The sequence below is a fragment of the Myotis myotis genome, unplaced genomic scaffold (genome assembly GCF_014108235.1).
Source record: "Myotis myotis isolate mMyoMyo1 unplaced genomic scaffold, mMyoMyo1.p scaffold_m19_p_18, whole genome shotgun sequence".
NCBI classification, from domain to species: Eukaryota; Metazoa; Chordata; class Mammalia; order Chiroptera; family Vespertilionidae; genus Myotis; species Myotis myotis.
In genome coordinates this window covers 36,010,170-36,033,389 of record NW_023416322.1, presented here as the reverse complement: position 1 = coordinate 36,033,389, position 23,220 = coordinate 36,010,170, and the positions used below count along the sequence as shown (strand labels likewise).

At 41.0% G+C, this 23,220-nt stretch overlaps 1 protein-coding gene and 1 non-coding gene across 5 annotated transcripts in view; one reads left to right on the top strand and one right to left on the bottom strand.

Moving 5' to 3' along the window:
* LRIG2 (leucine rich repeats and immunoglobulin like domains 2) overlaps positions 1 to 23,220 on the top strand; it is a 110,268-nt gene that overhangs the window by 19,370 nt on the left and 67,678 nt on the right. Inside the window, exons 7-11 of one of the 4 annotated variants that reach the window (XR_004973206.1) lie at positions 507 to 604; positions 5,219 to 5,311; positions 12,868 to 13,019; positions 16,653 to 16,711; positions 21,147 to 21,161. The gene's annotated coding sequence lies outside the window, so the exon portion shown is untranslated. Of the gene's footprint in view, positions 1 to 506; positions 605 to 932; positions 2,200 to 5,218; positions 5,312 to 12,867; positions 13,020 to 16,629; positions 16,712 to 21,146 lie in introns of those variants that run through there. The other 3 variants (XR_004973205.1, XR_004973207.1, XR_004973208.1) reach the window with 3 other exon arrangements.
* Positions 12,865 to 13,027, bottom strand: LOC118673885. The gene has a single exon (XR_004973537.1). It is a non-coding gene; the product is annotated as a U1 spliceosomal RNA (small nuclear RNA).

The window sequence follows — 23,220 nt, the reverse complement described above, 5'->3', positions numbered from 1 at the left end:
GTGAGTGAGCAAGGGGAGCCTCTGTCCCGGGCCCAAGCCTGTAAACTTGAGAGGCTCGCTGACATCAGGATTGCTGGGAGACTGAGCAGATGTACTAGGAATGCCTGTGCTCTTCCCTACTGCCTATTTTGGCCATCTCCCTGCTTTTAGACTCCTCAGTGGAGAGGTCAGAGGCTTGAACCAAGCCAAAGATACAGGAGAAAGATCTGGAATCTACTTCAATGGGTAGGGCCAATCAAAAGGGGAGTACACAGAAAGGAATGCTCAGAGCACAAGCTTTTTGCAAGAATCTGGAGTCATAAAGGGGCCAAGGCTGCCTACTTGTTAACCCCTGAACACTGGTAGGAGCATCATTTAATGTATGCATGTTGGAGAGAGGAAGGATATGGTAAAAGTGATATTTTGAGTGAGTGGACTTGACAGTCTAGTTCTCTGGTTGGCCTCCAGTGAAGAGAATCAGTAACTGAAGCTTGACTTCCCTGATCAGCTCTACCTTTCTCTCCCAGCGTCATCCAGAGATCTTCCAGGGAGAGGCTGCGGGCATAATCAGCTCCATCCAGTGATCCTGAGATTCCTTCCATCCTGCATGAGGGAACTAGGAAAGGTAAGCCTGGAAAGGGAGGGCTTAGTTCTTGTCCCTTCTCAGTGTGGCAGCTGGAAAAATTCTGCTCCCCAGGACCCTCTTCCTTCTGCTTGTCCCCTGAAGGTGTGTAAAGCCCTCCCCTGCAGGAGAGGAGAGGAATTTTTCACTCTTTTCTTTCCCTGTGGTCTGCTGTGCGTGGCTGTCAGGTAGCACCCACAGGCAGTGAGGCATCCATTCCTGGGCTTTGAGCTCTGCAGTGACCCTTGCCCCAAAGGTTCTGGGGGTAACTGCCCTCCTCTAAGTCTTGGCTGCTCTAACTGGTAGGGCTTCCAATCTTCTCTTTTACTAGTTCCAAGCATACCATGCTGTTATCAGCAGGAGACTCCCAGGCATCTGGAAGCTCTGCATGAGAGAGGAACCACTGTTGTTGCTGCGGCTGCCTGGACCCACAGCAGAGAGCCAAGAAAAACCCCCTTGCACCGTGTGCACTGATTTCCCGCAGACTGACACTGCAGGGAGTCTGCAGAGCACACAAATCCTCCAAGCAGTGTGTCTCCAGTAGCTATGGAAGCAGTGTTACCGTTCATTTTCTGAAGACGGGCGAAAACCGGTGGCAGCAGTCTGTTTCTGAAGGTGGAGAGCCAGTCAGCAACACCTTCAGGAAGGAGGAGGCAGTTCCACCAAAGGGGTCTTGTCTCCGTCTGCCACTGTCATTACTGTGGGGCCTCAGTGAGAGGGTTCCCTCCCAGAACCTGAAATTAAAGTGCCCTTTTATACCTCAACCTTAAAGCCAATACATAATGGATCAAAGTATATTGTCAGAATCTTCATGAAAAGGAAATATGCTGTCACCTGAAAAAAAGTTATCCTAAGTACAAGAAAGAACATATCTGAGTCACAGCTGGTCAGCCCTGAAAATGTGGGGAGAAAGAGCAGCTGAGAGACAAATCTGGTGTTTAACCAAGAGTTTCAGGTCAGAGGTTGCACTGGCCTGTTCAGCGCTGGAGGCAGGTAACAGGCTGCTTTGGAGGTGGTTGAGTTTGCCTCTCTCAAGCGTTCAAAGCATAAAACAGACTCCCTTGTTTCTCATGCTACGCTCTGCAAGCAACCTACTCTTACCATCTGATGAACAAGTGCTGGTCACAGGACGTGAATGTGTTGGCCCTTGGCCATTATATTGCTTTCTATTCATAAATTTTATTATGAGTCATAACTGGTAGCCTGGTTTTGAATACCAGTCTGTGGGAGCTTGAGTTCACTGTGGGAGCTGAATCCACCGTCTGTGTGTTTACAGATTGGATTTCTGAGCCTATAGGACTGAGGTCCAGAACCTCGCCTGATGAATCACCAAGGGAAGACCATACCATGGAGGACCTCCTGGGGTCTCTGGAAATTCCCTGACTGGCTGGTGGTCAGTCTCCTTCCTACTCAGACTTGTAAAGCTATCAGACTTAGTGAGGGTTCTGTCTATATTCAGGGACTGGCAGGATAGAATTGTGTTTTGCTGGAAGCCGATCCACCCTTGCTGCTTGACACAGTCGTTGCAGGGAAGAAACATCTGCACAGCTTATGTTTCAAGGGACCTGGCGTATATGACATATGTTTGCTCCCCCTCTTAAGCGCTATGTGTTTTAACCAGGACCACCTTCCCTGAGAAAGGTTGTTTCCCCAGGTTAGGGGTTAACAGGACTAAGGAAGAGAATAAATCAGTAAATCCCCGTAGTGTTACAGAAATACCATGTACTACTTATGAAGAACTTGGACTAAGACTGTTGGCAATAAATTTGGGGTTTGTTGGGCCCACGTCACCAGGGGTCTGCCCACCAGGGAAAGCACCAAAGCCTATACCCCTGGAGACCCACCGACACAGGGCAGTCCCAGGGAAGGCAAGCAGCGGGCTGGGAGGACATAACCTTGACTGGGTAGGAGAATCTCCTTCAGTCACTTCCTTGTAGCCTATCAGTAGAGCAATAGAATAGTGACCTTGGAATAGCCCCTGTAATGGAACACAGAGATTAACCTAGACAAGATTAAAATCAACAGAACTAGATAGAGACAGGGTTTTTGGCAAAGGTCAGATAAGAAACAAGGAACTGTAGAACGTTACCCAAAACATACCATGATGTGATTATAGAGGCATGCTTATAGGATCAAATGGTATAAATATAGATGTAACAGGACAATAAAGAGAACCTCGCCATGATGATCACCTGAACGCTGCCCCCATGTCCCTCCTTCTTCGCCGACTCCGTCCACACCTTTGGGAACCCCTGGACCTGCTGGGGCTGGACCTCAACAGTGTTTGAGATCCTGGGTTGGAATCAGATTTGTGTACTAGTATATCTTTCTTTAATTGTTAACTTAAGCCAATTGCCTCATCTTTCTGTGATTTTCTCATCTGTGATTTGGGGAAAATAAAAGTGTCTCCTTCATAGCATTGTTAGAAGAAATGAGGCAGCATGTTAAGTCTTCATGTAGTGGGTAACATAAAATGATGCTTAGTACACAGTAGTTGCTCTTATTTTTAGAGCTCTTATTAGATGCTAGGCACTGTGCATTGATATATTTGCACCAAGTCAAATAGCTGGCAAGTGGTAGAACCTGGAGTTGAGCCAGGCCAAAGTTAATGTATTTGACTACTAGGTTAAACTGTCTCTGATGGTTTAACAAACATGGCAAAACCTGCACTTCCCAAATGTCTCTTCCCCTTTAAAGGAATAAGTTTGGAAGACTGTATACTTATTCCTAAGTCTGTTTGGAATTCTACTTTTGGGCTTACCTGAGGAAGTGATATATTTTTTAAACATTCTTAACAAGGGCAAATCTTTGCATAAAGAGAAGATTTAATCTTTCTTAATAACCAAAACTTACTTTGTGCTAAGCTCAATAAATAAAGTGGAGAATTGTGTGGTATAGAAAGCAATTTCAGGTTTTTGTTGTTGTTTTTTAAATATATTTTTATTGATTTCAGAGAGGAAGGGAGAGGGAGAGAGAGAGAGAAACATCAAAGATAAGAATCATTCATCAGCTGCTTCCTGCACGTCCTCCACAGGGGATTGAGCCCACAACCTGGGCATGTGCCCTGTCCTGGAATGGAACTGTGACCTCCTGGTTCATAGGTCAACGCTCAACCACTGAGCCATGCCGGTTGGGTGTACAATTTCAGTTTTGACAGAATTAGCAAAAACTTTATTGTCACAAAGCATTTTCTGTTGTTTCTGATTTTCCTATCATGTTGGTCTTGTATGGGATAAAGTAAGGAAATATGTATTGTTATTTGTAAATTAGGTTAAATATAAATAGGTTAAATTATTGTAACTTAACAACTAATTAGTGGACTAAAATAAACATAAAGATTGCCAATGAAAGCCTTGTCCTTTGAACAGTTCTTTCATTGACATGAAAGTATGCTTATCAAACCTTTGAATCAAAGTGGGAAATGGGTGATTTCTAAAAAAGAGAGAGGAAGGGGCAGAGAGAGAGAGAGAGACATTCATTTGTTGTTCTACTTATGTATGCATTCATCGATTGATTCTTGTATGTGCCAAGAATCAACCAGGGATCAAACCCACAACCTTGGTATATGGTGACAATGCTCTAACCAACTAAGCTACCTGGCCAGGATTTGAAGCTTACTCTTTAAATGTATACATAGTAGATTAAATAGTAGATCTAAAACATATTACATAGTTCCCTGTGCTCTTTATCAGGCAATGAGAAGTACAGATTTGTATTTTTTAAAAAATCAGTAAAACATTAGAATTGGAATATAGGGTAATAAAGCAAAATAGCCGAGACCGGTTTGGCTCAGTGGATGGAGCGTTGGCCTGCGGACTGAGGGGTCCCGGGTTCGATTCCGGTCGGGGGCATGTGCCTGGGTTGCGGGCATATCCCCAGTGGGAGATGTGCAGGGGGCAGCTGATCGATGTTTCTCTCTCATCGGTGTTTCTAGCTCTCTGTCTCTCTCCCTTCCTCTCTGTGAAAAATCAATAAAATATATTAAAAAAAAATAAAAAATAAAGCAAAATAGTTAAGACTTACGTATTGATAGAGGTGGGTTTGAACTTGCTTCTGTCAATCAGAGCATGTAAGGTTACTTAATCTATATCTTAGTTTTCTCAACTGTAAATTGGGAATAATATTCATACCTGCTACATAGAATAGAGCCCAGTAGACCATAATAAGTTCTCAATAAGTGGTATTTAATCATTGTTGATATCCAACAAAGTTATTGTTGGCGCTAAGTAACTCCAGCCAAGTTGCATGGTTTTCTAGATCATCTGAATAGACTCTGCAGTCTGCTATCAGTATCTCTGCTCAGGACACTTAATCTCTTTATTTTAAACACAATTGAATGTCTGTGTGAGGGCACTTCAACCTCCTGAGGAGCAAAGTGCATGTGCTTTTTGATGGTTATTGATTCATGTATATCTAGTCCCTGAACTGTTTTCCAAATACTCAGGAGTTCTGGAGACATTACTGAACTGTAAGTGTGGCATTACAAAAATCAGTCTGCCAATTTTACCAACAGCTTGAAGTTAAAATAATCATTTTCAAACATAATTTTACAAAAGGCTCTTCTCTTTGTTCTACCACCCATTTTCTCTCCCTAAAAAGTCCTCATTCTTTTTTAAGGGTCCTCAAATACTAAAGAAGTACTTGAACAAACTGTGCATCTGAACTGGATTAGTTTTCTCAAGGAAGCCCAGGAAAGGAACATTCCTAAATGTAAGAATGAGCCTTTTTTTTTTTTGCAAAAAACTTTTATTGTTTCATTTGGTCCAATGCATGGGAGAGGGCTTCAGGATGGTTAAAAGAATGGCTAATAGTTTCGGGGGAGAGGCTCAGGTAAAAGCCAGACACCAGGGGAATGCAGAGGGGCCTCTCAAAGGCCCCTGGGCTCCAAAGGCTCCTAGTCCTGTTTGAGGGTGAGCCTTTGAAGAGATATTCACCCAGGCCAGCCTGGGGGCCAGCCAGCCTGTGGATGTTATTCAGGTGGTTGCCCATCTTCTGGATGAGTTTCACCTCATCAGGAAGTGGTTCTCCAGGAAGTCACAGAGATGAGGGTCTACTTGGGTAGAGCCCAGGGCATGCAGCTCCGGAAGGGCCTGGTTCAGGTTCTTCTCCAAGTATGAGACTTTTAAGCTAGTAATTATTTTTCCTTTATAACTCCACCCTTGACCCTGTATTGAAAAAGCAGTAGATAAATGTGAGCACGAATCACAAGAAGGCTCCAAGTTAATATAGGAATGTGGAGGCACACTTAACATGGTACTATTTACTTTCCCTATCCTTTTCTACCTGCAGCTCTAACCATTGCAACCCAAATCTGTAAGTCACTACTCAACCAGCTGCATTCCTCACTTCAGGTCTGGGCGAAGATTAGTCATTGTTCTCTTAAGTACAGCCCTGAGGTGTCCTCTGGGACATAGGAAATACTTCAGAAGAGCAGATAAAGCCATGCTTACTGGCATCATTCAGGTGTCTGTTTGAAAGATGCGGAGTTTTAAAAAAATCTCTTCAGTCCAAAGTTAACCTATTTGAAACCACGGGGAGTTGGCCTTCTGTCTAAAGGTTTAACTGTAAGCAAACAATCTAAAAAAAATTTAAAGACCTTGTTTTTGATCAGACTGTTCAAAGAAAGACTTTTGTGGGTAAAAGTTCACTAGGCTGAAACAATAGAAACATTTGTGAATGGAATATGGCCTTCACTCTTTTTCTTTTAGCTTTAATTTTATTTAATATGGAAAATTGAAGATCCCATACAAACCAAATTCATGTAATATTTTCTTTAGTGTTTTCAGATTTTCTAAGTAACCATAGCATTTAAAAAAAATTAAAGCATAGTTGACATACAATGGCCTTCACTCTTAAAGTAGAGGTCTCAGTTCCCCTTTGCTAGCCTCCTTCATGGGAGAACATGGACACAGTTTGGTTCACCTCTCAGAATGTTTTCCAAGTTGATCAGTGATATTAGGAGAGTCATAGAAGATATTGTGCCGTTGGGCATTTACCTAGGTCTAGGAAAAGCTGGGGACAAATTTCAGAAGGGTTGGCCTTTACTTGGCAAACAACCTCCTGAATCATTTGGCTAAAGCTCACTTAATGATTAAAAGGCAAAAGGAAAAAAGTAGCAGGAATTTTTTCACTCCCATGTCTCTGTATCAATCCCATTGTAGATTGCTATAAAAACCACCCAGAACTGAAAAAGAAAAGATAAACCAGTCTGACCCTAATTCAAACCTTACTTTTTAATATTTAAGTGATAGATCTGAATCCTTTATTAATGAGCTTAATGAATTACTATTTCAAGAATGTGAAAGTAATTGCATGTCCATGCGTTTGCCTATGTGAAGTGCAGAAATTTTTCAGTTTGTGAGATATATGATTATTTTAGCCCCTTAAGCTCTGTTAACAGTAATGTACAAAGCTGTTTTAGGCTGAGGGAAGTTGAAGAACAGTCTTCTTCCACCCCTCTTATGACATCTTACCAATGTAATAAGTTATATCCTCTGTATGATTTTAATGCACATCAAAAGAACAGGGCTTATCACAATTAGTGCCAGAATTACCCTGACCTCCTTACTTTAGTGTAAGTGGAGAAAACAGGTGAGGCATAATGGTTTATGTCCCTTCTGAGCTGTCCCCTTCCTACTTGGAAATTATATGCTTTTCCCAGGTGCCTGCTGCATCATCTGCTCTTCACTGACCATTTGCTCCATCAGGGATCATACTCTCTTTACAGCTATGTAAGCTGTCTTTCTAGAAGTCCCATCAATACTCCGCTTAATTTCATTAAATAGAAACATAGATTCATGACCAATAGAATCGCTGCTTCAAGAGCAAAGTCCATATTCCACTCTAAAATTTCTCATGTCAGTGTGATTTCAGCCTGCTGAACCCACAAAAGTCTATAGAAGGGAGGCCAGCAAAATTAAATGCCCTACACACACCCTCAACCATAAGAGGAAGACAAGGATTGGAGAACAAAATGAGATTGGTGATACCGATTGACCAAGTTATATATTTTTCTACATCCTAGTTTTAGTATTTCAATGATAATCGTGCTAAATGACCTTTCTGATAGTCCCAGGAAAGCTAACAAGACATTATACCCTTCCAAGGAAATGGCCTTGTAGATAACCCAATGTATAGTCTTTCTACCCTACTCTCAGGTCTAAGAGCTCTGCCATGGGGCTGTCCATCTCCCTTTGGGAAGTTCTAGTTGGTTTCATTTTAGGAACTGTCTCTTGGTGCTTCCAGCAGGTCATTCTCTCAGTGTGACTTATCCAGTCAAGAAAACTCAAATGGGCCCTGGCCAGGTGGCTCAGTTGGTTAGACCATTGTCCCGATATACAAGGTTGCGGTTCAATCCCTAGTCAGGTCACATATGAGAATCTACCAAGAACAAGTGGCACAGGTCACAGAAAAGGTATTCTAGTTCAGCAATTATTTCTCAATTACTCAAGATTAATTTATTTAGTTGTGAGACTCTGCCTATAACTTTTTCTCTTTTTGTCCTTCCTTACTACTCTTAATATGAAGCATTAGTATTGGGACACCCAACCTATGAAGACAATGGAAACAGAGGAGTTATCAGTTACAATCGAGCAGATCAATAGAACTGATCAAACTCTTAGCCTGGCCAGCTTGGCTCAGTGGTTGAGCGTCAACCTTTGAACCAGGAGGTCACGGTTTGATTACTGGTCAGGGCACATGCCCAGGTTGCGGACTCGATCCCCAGTGTGGGATGTGGAGGAGGCAGCTGATCAATGATTCTCTGTCATCATTGATGTTTCTATCTCTCTCTCCCTCTCCCTTCCTCTCTGAAATCAGTAAAAATATATTTAAAAACAAAATAAAACAAAAAGCCTCTAAAGTCTCCTATACTCTCTACCAAAGTAGAGCTTTGCCTCAAATCTCTCTAATTAAACTTGACCACCATAAACATGTTCAAAAATCTGTGACCAACATTAACTCTGATTCCATCAGAATTATACTATTGAATATTTATCTCTTATATCCTCTCTCAGACCTTGCTCTCACTGCTATTGTCATAGCAGCAGGCACTGGGCAATAACAGCCAGAGCATGGCAATGTGATATAGGCTTAAAGGAAGTTGTATCACAAGCAATCAAAAGTTGTCTCTCTTGTCTAGACATTATGACAATTATTGAGAAGCATATTTGTGTGTAAGAAATTATAAAGAAAATCAGTTTCACCCATACAAAAAACTTCACTGGATTGCGGCTTTGGGGAGTTTGAACTAAGTCTTTAGTTATGTTAAAATCTCATTATACAAATCAAGAATGTTTAATGACTTATAGCCATTTCCTTGCATTTGCTGATACTGTCAAATCGCAGATGAACTTTGTGATTTCCAGTTCCATCAGTGACTCGTTCACAGGACCTTGATATCTACTTATCCGCCAGTACTAAAAACCTCAGAATGGACTGATAGCGCGACTGTGGTCCTTGCAACAGATGGCTACTTTGAAGGGCTAAAATCCATTTTACCTTTCTATCAAGGATGTGTTATGAAAGTACATAATAGTGCATCACTTTCCTCGAGCTTTAAAGACGTAACAAGCAGTGCCATAAGCAAATTATCCCAGCAGTGTAAGCAGACTATAGAGACTCTCTCAACAACTATACCAACTGTGGCTGTGGAAATAAGCTCAGTAAATAAAGTACACGTCTTTCCTGAGATTGACTTGACTTAGAATCTGGTGTTACTGAGCAGTTCATCAAGATGAGAGGTGAGAAAGGAGACATTCACTCCTTTCATATTGATCTCAGCTGCGCATTGTGTTTGTTGGCAACATGAGGTAGTTGTACTCCATGCACAGGTAATATATTAGGGGGCACCTACATAAGCACGGAGAACTCATGGCTTCTGTGCAAGATCTCATCACCAAGACTTGCCGGCTACTGCTCTATTGCGACTTGGCCAATGGCGTTCAAGTAGTGTGACTTCCAAGATATTTCCTTAGATGCATCATATATTCCCTTAGATCTAAATCCAGATATCAACAATCTAGTATCCCCCAAGTCCATAACAGAGTCAAGGACACCCTGGACATTTGACTTTAACATTGTGGCATACAGAGAAAAGCTCAAGCAACCCAAACAACATCTAGCAAAACATGGCCTCAAATGTCTTGTCAAAGCTTTGGTTGATGGTCATTTGGATAATGTTCCCGCAATGTTGGTTGCATTTGCGCAGGGAAATTGGACTCTGAAATGCATATCACAGTCTGTTTCCTAAGGAGAAAGAACTCAAGAGAAAAGGGAAATACTTTAGTGTTCAATCATTACACCACTAAGTATATCGAGGTAGTGGAGATGAATATCAAAAAACACATCATTGTTTAATGACAATGACTTCTACCCAGTTAAATCATGCCCTTGAAAAACTACCTCATGTTGCCAGAAGACAGGATAAGTTTGTTATTAATCTAGATTACTCATCATGGTGTAATTACTTTAGACCAGAGGTCTAGTATGCATTGGGTGCAGAAATGGATGTTCTTGGATGTGGTGAATTCTTTAAGACAGGGAACCTTACGCTGAGGTATACCACATCCTATATAATCAAAGCCTAATATGCTAAGTGTCCGGTCGTCCGTTCAACCAATCAAAGCATAATATGCTAATGATATGCTAAGGCTGCTCAACTGCTTGCTATGATGTGCACTGACCTTCAGAGGGCAGATGCTCCAACCAGTAGGTTAGCTTGCTGCTGGGGTCCGGCCAATTGGGACTGAGTGAGGTGGGCTGGACATCCTCTGGAGCCCTTCTGCGGTCCCTCCCTGGCTAGCCAACCTCCTGCGTCCCTCCCCAGCCCCAGTCTTGCACTGGTGGGAGTCCCTTGGCCTGGCCTGAGCCCTCTCTCAATCGGGGACCCCTTGGGTGATGTTGGAGAGCCAGTTTCAGCCCGATCCCACAGGCCAGGCTGAGGGACCCCATTGGTGCACGAATTCGTGCACCTTTAGTTTATTATACAAGACAAGTTCAACCCTCCCTGTCAGTTACCTGATAGGTTGCCCATGGAGCACATGAGAACCTGTGTACATGGCTTTGCTGGAGAAGGGATGAGGCAAAAGTTATGGACTACAATGGCCTCTTGCTCAGAACTATAGCTCTTGAAGATGTTGGGGTCAAGGGTGTTATTCTTGACCAGGGTGACAACTGAACAACAGTTGTTACCTGTGCATGGAGTCCAAGCACTTGATACTTGAATTTGTTCCCATAACTATGCCTTTTCTTTTTCAACATTTTTATTTTTTAATTTAGAGAGAGAGAAACATTGGTTTGCTGCTCCACCCATGCATGCATTCATTGGTTACTTCCTGTATGTGCCCTAACCAGGGATCAAACCCGTAACCTTGGCATATTGGAATGATGCTCCAACCAGCCGAGCTACCCAACCAGGGCAGTAAGCTGTGCCTTTTCAGTATTTGTAGGATGGAGCTGTCTGTCAAATACTTTCTTCACAATATCAAGAAATAGACATGTAACAACCATGAGGATATAGCAAACCAAACAACCACTTGATAGCTGAAAAAATACAAAGTACATATTCTGGGAGCCCCCAAATGGCCAGAGAATCCCTCCATAAAACAAAGAAAATACAAAATGGAATGTAATAGATCTCCAAGTACAAGATGGTTGACCCAGGTCCCAAAATGAATTTCTAAAAGCCATCTTTACAGTGACTATAATAACCATGACTATAGGATATAGGATCCATAGATATAGGATATAGAAAATAGGATCCATGAAACCCAGAAGCGTCCAATAAGGAAAAGTTTTAATTCTTAGTTGATGGTTTTCACTAATGTCTCAATAGAGAGTGGGCTTGCTCTGTAATCTGTAATACATGTGTATCTAGACGCTGTTCCAGACTATATATCAGAATAGGTAGGGAAGTAAACCAAATATTGTATAAAGTCATACAGTGTTTGTTGAGAAAGCAAACAGTAGAACTGATATAAAAATTGGGGTGTGATAAAGCACACATTCTTATTTAAAAAAAAATACTGTACAAGGGTAGCTAGTCTAATACAATAAAAATGACCAGGAACAGAAAGCAATGTGGAGAGGAATTTAAATCAAGTTATTGCATAGTCACTGTTTCTTGAAGCTTGTCTTCCTTCTTAACCCATGTTTCCTATCCAACATGTGTATCATGCTTACATCATTAGCACCATCACCACCAGCCAATGTTATAGGTTTCTCAGGTGAGATTTTTATCAGCTTTATTTCCCTGGCTTTCTGCAGTGGTGCCATATGACAATGCAATACAGCTAAACAGTTTCTGCAAATATCCATAGTATTTTATGCTTCCTGAGTGCAAGAGATAGATTGGTCCCATCCACCACCAGTCCATGCTGAATCACAGGACCCTCTAATTCTTCTGGCAAGCTGCCTCAGCTGTTCAGCACACTCACTGTCTAATTTCTGGTTTATAAGTTCAACCATATTCATGGTTTTGTGAAAATGCCCACATGATAAACTCACACTAACAGCTGTTCCATGTTTATCTCCAGTAAGAACCCTATACTTTGAGACCGGCCGTTCTCAATGCTTCACTCGTTTCTTGAACTTTATCTTGTAGTCTGTCTTCTATTGCTGGAGCTCCAAGTAATATCACGTCTTTCTCTGTTAACTGGAAGACATTTGCCATGTTCTCTTCCCATTCCTACAAGGCAGTCCTGGCTTCAAATAGACATCTATCTATTACCTCATACTCTTTAGATGTCAACTACAGGTGGTCATGCGCAGGGTTCTTAGCCCTTTCAAAGCAAATTCATTTACATGAATTCTGTTTTTTTTTAATTTGTCCTCCTATACATTTAGGGAGAATTCATGATTCAGCTCCTTTAGCAAATAAAAACCTCGACCTAAAGGTGCCTGAACAATTACATGCATTCTCCTATGATCTGAATCAAATTCCAGTCTTCCAAGTGTTTTTGCAGTGTTCCAGTTTTCCAGTTGTTTTAACTTTTTTTTCCCTTTGGAACAAAATCCCACACAGTGTACTTAAATGATCCAGTTATCTATAAATTTCTGAGATGTGTAAAGGCCATTCTGAGGAAACCTGTTGGCTCTGTAAATAGTTCTTGTCTCACTTTGATGTGGGATCGAACCTGCAGCCTTGGTGTCTCCTGAAGACGCTCTAACCAACTGAGCTGCCTGGCCAGGGCTCATTTAATAATTTCTCATTTCCTTATGTTATGCCACCAAACATTTTGATATGTTTAACATTTTTTTTTTTCCAGAGGAGAGCATGAACACAGTCCCCCACTACCACAAATGATGCAGTCGAGTTTCCCACACTTGGGAAATTGCGAGGGCCAGCACATCTGGAGTGCAATGGATAAACCTTGCTCTGGGAAGACCGCCTTTGTGACCATGGTATCTCCCTTGCTAGGTAAGTATTCAACTGATATTTTTTGAACACCTACTATGAGGCAGGCATAGTCAAACAGGAAATGGAGCAATAAATAAAACAAAGCTCCAGCTCTCATGAGGCCTGCATTCTAGTAAAGGAAACAATTTCAGTAACCACAGTAGACAGCCTGTTGTCACTGTCTGTAGTCTGAAGATTTAATATACTCTGGCTTTAATTCAGAATTACCTGTCTTGCAATGTACACTTTCATGTAATCAGGAGATTTTATCTCAACTGCATGTTATTAAAGCACCAACTTAGGAATAAGATGTTTCAAATGTAACAAGTCTGTGACTAGTTAGCTCAAGAGGCAGGGAAGGGCATAATGACATCAAAGTCATTAACTCTTGGGCTTATTCTATGCACAAATTAGTTAACACCCTTAGGCTCATACCCACAGACTAATTTACTAACCTGGCCAGTCTTCCTTCAGATGCATGCAGTTGAAAACAAGAGAAGTGAGGCAAGGTTACCTGTCTATTAGCACTGTTGGAAAAACAGTTTAACATCCACACCCAGATGCTGGTATTCTAAGAAGCTTGTGAGACAATAGTGTCATTGTGATCAAGTGTGCCCAGGGCAGTCTTCACACTGAAAGCTCTCCAGGCTTCCTGTGTCTCCACGAGCCAGGAAAATCATGAGTTCTTTACCTTGGATGATTTCCTTGGGATGGGATTGTAGTCCTTTCATTTCTGTGCTGCTTCTGCGGTCTAGTATTCAAGAGTTCCCTGAATTCAACAGTTAATTCAGATCATTTAAGAGAATAACAAGCCCTAGTCAGTGTGGCTCAGTTGATTGAAGCATCGTCCTGTGCATGGAAAGGTTGCAGGTTCGATTCCTGATTGGGGCACATACGCAGGTTGCAGGTTCAGTCCCTTGTCTGGATGCATATGGGAGGCAACCAATTAATGTTTCTCTCTCACATCGATGTTTCTGTCTCTCTCCCTCTTCCCTCCCCTGTCTCTAAAGTTGATAAAAATGTATCCTCTGGTGAGAATTAAAAAAATAATAATAATAAGAGAATGACAAATGTGATGGGACAATTTGAGCATCATAATAAATAGTGTCAACAACAAATTATGACCCATTGAATAAAACAGGAATCTATGAGTCCATACTGGTATAAATAAATAGCCAAACAAATTCATGGAGAAGAGAAACATTTTCCTTACAGTAGATTGCCAACTAAAAAATATAGAAGGGACTATAGCAGTGGTTCTTAACCTTCTGGCCCTTTAAATACAGTTCCTCATGTTGTGACCCAACCATAAAATTATTTTCGTTGCTACTTCATAACTGTAATGTTGCTACTGTTATGAATCATAATGTAAATATCTGATATGCAGGATAGTCTTAGGCGACCCCTGTGAAAGGGTCGTTCGACCGCCAAAGGGGTCGCGACCCACAGGTTGAAAACCGCTGGACTATAGAATTATAAAATCACCATTTTCAATCATCACAGTAATAATTGACTCAGGCAAGAATCATTAATGGGTACTAAAGTTAGTGGATGAAGTTTGATGAGGAACAAAATGTTTACAGTCTCCCCACAAGCTACTTTTTAACAATAAAATGAAAAAATGATAATTTTATTTTTTTAAGAGTTTGTTTGAGCTAAATGGATTAGATATTCTGGGAAGCGAGATCTCAAATGCTCCTCCCCTCCCCCCAAATAGTAATTTTAAAGTCAGAAACCTGACAGGCACTATCTTAACCAAGTCATGAAAGGTAATTTCAACAGTAATGGGACAAATCAACTCCTGATTCTGTGTGCCCGACACCACAGCGTCACTCCTGTGGTTTTCCTGCTAAGAATGCATAACCTGAAGCTAATCATGAGGAAATAACAGACAGCCCAAGTGGAGAAATACTACAAAACACTGGCCTGTAACTCTTCAAATACACCAAGGTCATGAGAGGTGGCAAAGTGTGGAAAACCTATTCCAGGTTAATGGAGACTGAAACAAGGTTACTCGACAACTGAATGCACGACATGATCTGTAATTTTCTTTTATTATATTGGACATTATTGGGGAAATTGCAAAATTTGAATGAGGTCTGTAGTTTAGGTAATATTATTGAATCAGTATTGACGTAATTTTTATAATTATACTGTGGCTATGAAAGAGAATTGTTCTTGTTTTTAGGAAATACACATTGAAGTAGGGGGAAAGGGCATCATGTCTGCAGCTTATTCTCAAAGACAAAACATTTCAGAAAAATATATAAATAAATAGGTACATACACTGAGAGAGTCTTTAAAGAGAGAGAGTGTACAAGCACACACTAGACATTGGCCTAAGTTGCTAGAAAAAAGAATTGAAAGTAACAAGCAGCTTATTCATGACCAATGTCAGAAGTTCTGAGAACATGCCTCCAAATGCTATTATTGGATACCCAGTGAAAATGTATGGTGTGAGTTAAGATAAGCAGCCCACATGGCAGGAAGTCTTAAATACCAGTGAGTCATTCCCTGTGTTTGAGAGCACTCCTCTAACCCTAAGTCAGTTCAGCCCATACCAACTTCAATTCCACAGACTCCGCTACCAAAAATTGTTCCTTCCTCCCTCCCGCCCGCCTTCCTTCCCTCCCTCCCTTCCTTCCTTTCTTCCTTCTTTCCTTCCTTCCTTTTGAGTATATTTATTAAAGCTGGAGACAGTGAAGCAAGAAAGGGTTTAGGGTAGAAGAAGTAACAGGAGAGAGCCTAGGCGGGGCTGCTTTCGCTCTCTAGAAATGCTCTGGGGAAGAAATGAGTCTAGGTGAGGCTGCTTTGGCTCACTGAGAAGTCAGAGAAAAGAGTACGTTGGAGACAGGTTCAGGGGGTTAGCCCGGGATGAGCTGTTGCTGCCACTGCTCCCCTGGTTGTCAGTCTCATGGGGTCCCTTAGAGTTTAGGAGGCATGCGCCTGTGGGGGAAGAGGAGGGGGACGGGAACGGCTGGAGCTTGCTCCCGGGAGGGAGAGGGCACCCAAAATTGTTTGTTTCTTTAACTTCACATTGAGTCATTGAGCTCACAAATTCCACCCAACTCTCCAAAATAGAGTAATCCACTTTCTGATGAACAAGTTTAATCTAAATAAATCCACACATTTTTCTAATGTAGGGATAAGATATTACCTAATATAGAGACATAAGTCAAAGCTGATGAAAAACCAGCATGATTGAACCACCGCCACCCTCTCTTTGCTTTGTTATTTCTATATCACTGTGGGCAGGAAGCAGCCATATTGAAATACAAATTTTACTTGTTTCTTCAAAAAACAGAAAAACAAATAAATGGTTTATTTTAAGAATGTACAGGAACTTATACTCTAAACGTCCAAAAATACATATTCTAGGGACTCTTATCACCTCAGGACCCCACTACAGCTTCTCTTTAATCTTTTTAAACATCCTGTTACAGAGATTGTAGCTACATCTGTAGCAGGAAGCATAATATAATAATAATTGATCAAACATCAAAAGCACCTGGGTGGTTCTTGCATAGATCTTTAGCCTCCTCTCCCACCAACACCATGTTCTTAGGTTTCTTTCCCAACCACATGAATGTATTGTTTGTTTGTTTGTTTGTTCTTTTCCCCTGCCCCTGAGGAATTACTGTGAATTTTTGCCAGATCAGGACCTTTTCCCAGGGAGAGACCCTGAGTATTAAGAAGACAAACAGCACCTGAAGGTAAAATGCAAACCTTTTTCAGGCCCACCCCTCTCTTTGATTTCGTTCTCCACATTGAATTAGATTAATTGGTGGAATTGTACGTCCTTAGTTTTGTATGAGGAAGAGGCCCTTTACCTTGGCCTATGCCAGGAATTTCCTCTTGACTTTCACGGGATGAATTTAGAACTATCCTTCCCACCCAGTATTATAGCAAGAACCATACTGGTTGTCTTAAGAGGGCGGTGAATCTAATGTATGTGTACCTTCAGCAAGTGTTTCTTGATCATAAAGTGTTAGCTTTAGGGAGAGTTTTAAATAACTTAACCTCTCATCCAATACTGGCAGTTCTGACAAATGGTCACCAGCCAAGACTGTTATTTGTTATAAGAAGGAGCTCCCCATGGAGTCGGGCAGCCCATCTCGGTGCTGGACAGCTCTCATTGTAACACTTGCTTCTTGAGGTTCTTTGGCGCCTCAGAGAATGTCTACGCCTCTCCATGTCACAACCCTTCACACATTTGGCGGCTGGTAATGCATCCCAATAAGCTGTCACCAGGTCTTGCAATGATTTTTCAAATCACATCGAGTAATTAAATGCACGAATACTTGAAAATTAACCACAGTTAACTCTGGAAGGTAAGATTATGGTTCTGTTTTTATTTTCCTCCTTATATGTAAATTCCAATCTTACAATGAATATTTAGTAACAAGGACAACAGCAATTCTTTTTATTGAGTTTACTCTAGATGCAAGTCCTGGCCTGCGTATATAACTTTCCTACCGTAACCCCGAGAGATAGGAACTATAATTATTTCCTTTGTACACATGAAGAGACAAGAGGGATTAAGTAAGTTGCCAAGGGGACCCAGCTAAGTCAGTGGCTGAAAAGAAATTGGAACCCAGCTTTCCTGATTCTTAACCATCCCTCTTATAACAAGAAAAACAATTATTTCTTTTTGTTTGTTTTAGTGTGGTGTCCTAAAATTGATACAGTATGTCCGTTTGATCTGAACAGCGTAAAGTACACTGCAATGATTACACCCTTTGATCTGGACACAGGACAATCTAATAATGCCCCTTGGACTGTGTTTGATTTTTCATCTGTGATAGATTACTGTCTCATATAGAGCTTTCAGAAAATCCTTTGGTTCTTGTTTTCTTTTTCCCCTTGACTCACTCCCTCTTCTCCCCTCCTCCTCTGTCACCCCACCAGCTCTTACACCTCTAGCAACCATTTTAGCATCCTAGCTGTTAACACTTTTCTCCATGCTCATATAATCACATATAGGCAAATCACAAATGCACACATACTCAATATAGATATTTTTGTCATTTGAAAAGTGACTACATTTTGCCTCTTTTAATTAAAACAATTTCTTGTGTAAAATTTCTCTAAATCAGCTGGTGGAGTACCAGTTCATTCCCTAGTTTAATGGATCTTCTAAAATGTGGATGTACGATAATTTTTGCAGCTATTCCCCTATTGATGGGCATGCATAGTACTTACAGTTTGTGTGTTGTCACTTACAACGCTGCATGTGTTTCACCATGTTTATACTTCAATAGTTTTATTGAAGCTCGTGGTTTTATTTCAATAGGATAGATTCTTAGAACTGAGATTGTTGGGCCAAAGGGTATAAATGTTTTTAAAATAATAGATGTTGCCTGATTGCTTTCCATTATATATTACAATCGCAGTACATGAAAATGCCCTTTCCCCCACATCCCTACAGTGTATTTAGCACCCATTCTAGTTAAATCCCCATGTAACAAGAACTCCAGGAAAATACTTAAATATAATAAAGATTATTTACTATGAATCAACAGTAATTCTAATCCTAAATGACAAAATGGTAAAACTTTAATTCAAAATCAGAAACTACACATTGAGTTGTTAATTAAATACATCTCCCATGTCTTTTTTACTCTTAATTTTAAATTTATGTATAACACACAAGTAAAAGTGTGCCCAAATCATAAGTACACAGATCAGTGAAATGCTGAAAATAAACACATCCATATCACCACCACCCAGGTAAAAAAAATAGACATTCCCAGTACCCCAAAAGCCTTCATGTGCCCTCCCAATCATTGCCCCCTTTTTCCTTCCTCAAGAGGATAGTTTTGCAATACACAGAAATGGAATCATGGAGTATGTATTCTTTTGTATGTGTGTCTGGCTTATTTCCCTTGATGTTATTTTTGTGAAGTTTCTCCACGTTGCACATAGCAGTAGTTCCCTCATTTTTATTGCTGTACAGTAGTTCATTTTATGAATAATATAAAATGAAATTAATTATCCATTTTATTAAAAAAAATTTTTTATTGACTTTAGATAGGAAGGGAGAGGGAGAGAGAGATAGAAACATCACTGATGAGAGAGAATAATTGGCTGCCTTCTGCACTCCCCTCCCCCCCATTGGGGATCGAGCCTGCAACTGGGCATGTGCCCTGACCGGGAATTGAACTGTGACCTCCTGGTTCATAGGTTGATGCTCAACCACTGAGCCACACCGATTAGGTCATTATATTTTTGATAGACTTTCATAAGTACACAAATCAATAAGTACACAGATTTCAACATGCTATTCACTTTGTAATTACTATGGGGTTTTTTTCATGCCTATAGATTTATCTCATTGTTTTCAAATGTTGCATAACATTTTACAAGATGAACTATATGAATATTTATCTTTGGGGGGGGGTAGTGGGCATTGTGGGTGACTTTTCCTGCCTTTTATTTAGAACTGTATTAATGTTGCTATGCTGTTGTGTAATTAATCTTTATTTAATTAAAAAAAGAAAGAAAGAAAAAGAACCAACCCTTAGGGTGTGGTTTGTAGTAATAAATTCAATAGGGTTCTCTGGGAGTCAGGAATGACTGAGAAGGGGCATTTGAATGTGCCTATTCAGGAGTAGATAATGGCCCCTAATTACAATTTCAATAGAGACCAAAGGCAAGTTAAGAAGTGAAGGTAACTGCCCGGGCAGATGTTGTTGGAGGAGTTTGCCAAAGACAAGTACAAACAGGGCAGAATCTTTAAAAGAGCTATCAAGTTGGGCAAAGCCTTAGTTCGGTCTTGGAAAGGCACAGACAAAGCAGGTGTACACTCTACCCCCTCGGCTATTTCAATTGTAAATCTAAAGAGGACCAGATTAACAGTGGAGGGTTGGTAGCATCCTAAGAGAGCTTCTCCACCTTTTTCTTTCCATTTCTTTCCAAAGGGAGCGAAGGTTGAGTCTTCATAAATTATGTTCTTGAGAGGTGAGAAACAGGGTAATTGGGGAAAGGAGAAAGCCATTCGATTGTAAATTCCTCACATTTCACCCATTAGCAAAACTTGTTTGTGTCAAGCTGGCTCTTTGAGAAAATGTGGGGCCATGGGAAAAATGAGGTACACTTCAAATCCTGAAGTCAGATTTGAGCAAACATGTCAAACTCGCAGCTTGCGGTCCAGTGGCCGTGAGTTTGACATGCTTGCCTTAGAGCTTCCCCAGAAGGCTGTTTGTTTTGAGGAAGAGAGTGGAGAGAACACATCACAGGAAAAGATGGCAGTTAGGTTGCTGAACAGAAATGCCTCTAGGTAAAACTGTTGAGTTTGACAGTTACCCTTTTCCTGTGTAGTCCTGGAAGTAACGTTCCCATCTTTGCTTACTGTGAGGATTATCCCTCGCTGGGAGGAATTTCCTGTTAGGTCCAAGGGGAAGGTGGTGCCAGACCTGTGCAGATCTATTTTAGACAAAGCTTTGCATCTTTCCACACTTCTCAAATCAGACCATGTAAAGAGCACCTAGAAGCCTCACTGTTCAGGCTGAATCAAGGTCTTCTGGATCCTTCATGGGGGGTCAGGCTTGCTCGGGGTCAGAGGAGGGAGAGAAAGTGACTTTTCATATTATATCTTTTGAATTTTGTATTATGAACATTATTCAAAAAAAAATTAAGTTGTTTTAAAGACTTAATTAAAGTCACGAAGAGAAATATTGGGTTTGTTCGCTGATCAGCATAGCCTCCTGGATTTACTTCATTTCAGACCCTATTTGTTCATTTGATTTGTGATTTCATAGTGTTTTTGAAGTTTTAGTTTAGGGACCTCTTCCGGCAAACCACACCCCCAATCCAAGTTAACAAATGTCATCTAAATAAGTAAAATTTATGTGTGTCATCTCTTTTTCTTCCACTGCACTTTTGTTTTTCATCAGCAAACAAAACACCTTGTTAAACAGACAAGCTTGAGATCTGAATCACAGGCAGATGCCGGCCCTGCTGTTTAGTAGCTCTTCGACCTTGCTGATCATGTAAAACATTTTTGGGGGTGGGGGTAGAAAAGGGGTCAGAAGATTTGGCTTTGGGTGGTGGGCACATAATGCAATATATAGATGATATATCATAGAATTGTATAATTGAAACCGATATAATCTTATTAATCAATGTTACCCAATACATTTAATTTAGGAAAAATACTCTGGGGTTCAGTTTCCCCATGTGGGGCTGTGGAAGGTGTACTCACAAGGTAAGGAATCAAAGGGTGTGGGTTCAGCTGGCTCTGCCACTTTGTTGCTGTCCGATCCTGGACATGCCTGGCCTGTAAGTGTCTGTTTCTAGAAAATGGAGATAAATCTTATTATCGGGGAGACTGGAAAAGAGAGATGAGAGATATGAGATGTTTCCAGGACATATCAGCTGTCAAGTCATGCTAGCGTCTATCTTTTCTTTCCTCTCCATCTTCTTCTTTCTGTTTTTTTCTGTTTCCTTTAACTTTGTAAAACCTGCCTGTTACTGAGACCCCTTACCTTTCAGGGTGCTTTGTAAACTGGTTGGTTCAGCACCAGGCAGACATTGGGCCCCAGGCTGTGAATTTCTCTGGCCTCTCTAAATTGCGCTTGAATGCCACAGGGGAGCTCTGTTTTTCTAGAAGGAATTTAATTAAGCTTTTCTTGCAGCTCCACCCAGCAGCATGCTGGGGTGGGACTTCCCTCCAAAAGTCCTCCCCACCTGTCACAAATGTTCAGCATCAGGAGCCACCTGGGTGTTGCTTTGAGGAGCCACCTGGGTGCTGCCTTACTCCCTCAGGGCAAGAGCAGCAGCTCAGGCCTTTAAAACACACTGTTAAGACCCAATTCACACATGGAAGCCAAATTGGTGGTGATGATGATGTTAATAATAGTAATAATGCTAATCATCATCATAATAATAAACCATACCTGCTGTTCACTCTGTGTGCTGTGATTTGGGAGAATCAGAATGCATTCAGCCCAGTACTTAATTGTATTATTAAAGACTAGAGGCCTGGTGCACAAAAATTCATGCACGGGGGTGGGGGGGGTGGGGGGTAGGGGGTGGGGGAGTCCCTTAGCTAGCCCTGCCACCCAATCGCCCCTCTGCTGCTGGTTGCCACTGCCCCCCCGATCGCCATCCTCTCCCTCTGCCCGCTGGCACGCACCTTGGCTGGCCTGGTGCCGCCTGCTCGCCGACCAGTCGTTCCACCGTTCGGTCGATTTGCATATTATGCTTTTATTATATAGGATTTTATTGCATGTCTATCTCCTCTGAAGTTTTACTTCTACAGGCACATCTAGGTGTAAAATTAAAGTTCTGAAGGAAACACACTAAGAGATGGATAAAGAGAAGACAGTTAACCTAAAGACTAGGCATTTTAATTAGTTTAGAGATGAATCAGGAGGGGTTAAAAAAATGAGTCAGAGGTATAAGTGGAAGTTTAGAAGAATTCATTAGGATACTTACTTTAGCCACTCAGTCGATTTGTAACCTTTCTTAAACAATCTACTCTCCCTGGGCCTCAGTTTTCCTGTCTTAAGATGAGAATTGGTGAAATAATATCTAACACCTTTTAGCTCCAACATTCCTAAGCCAGATGCTTACAAATTGAAACTCTTCTGGGTCAGCCCTGTCCTCTTCTGTGGACAAGGGGAAGGAGATTAAGGGTCCTAGTTTTGATAGAGCAACTAGCATATGCTAGGCACCGTGTGAGAGATTTTATGTACATTAATGCGTACATTAACTCCTAGCACAGAATTGCTCTGTTAATTTGGCTAGTTGTCTTCAAACAGGTAAGCACACAAGCCAGGAGTACTATCACAAGAAAATAAAGCAATAGACAAAGAAGTGTGTGTATAAATTTATATATATACATATATATTAATATCTTTATTGATTTCAGAGAGGAAGAGAGAGGGAGAGAGAGAAACATCAATGATGAGAGAGAATCATTGATCATCTGCCTCCTGCACACCCACTACTGGGGGTTGAGCCCACAACCTGGGCATGTGCCCTTGACTGGAATCGAATCCAGGACCCTTCAGTCCGCAGGCTGATGCTCGATCCACTGAGCAAAATCAGCTAGGGCTATAAATTATACTTATAAATATGATTACTATAAATAATTTTTACATATATAAATTATATATTTATGTGTGGTGCCTAATTTAAATTTTACATTAGGGGTGTAAATTTTTTATTTTTTATTATTTTTTAAAATACATTTTTATTGATTTTTAGAAAGAGAGGA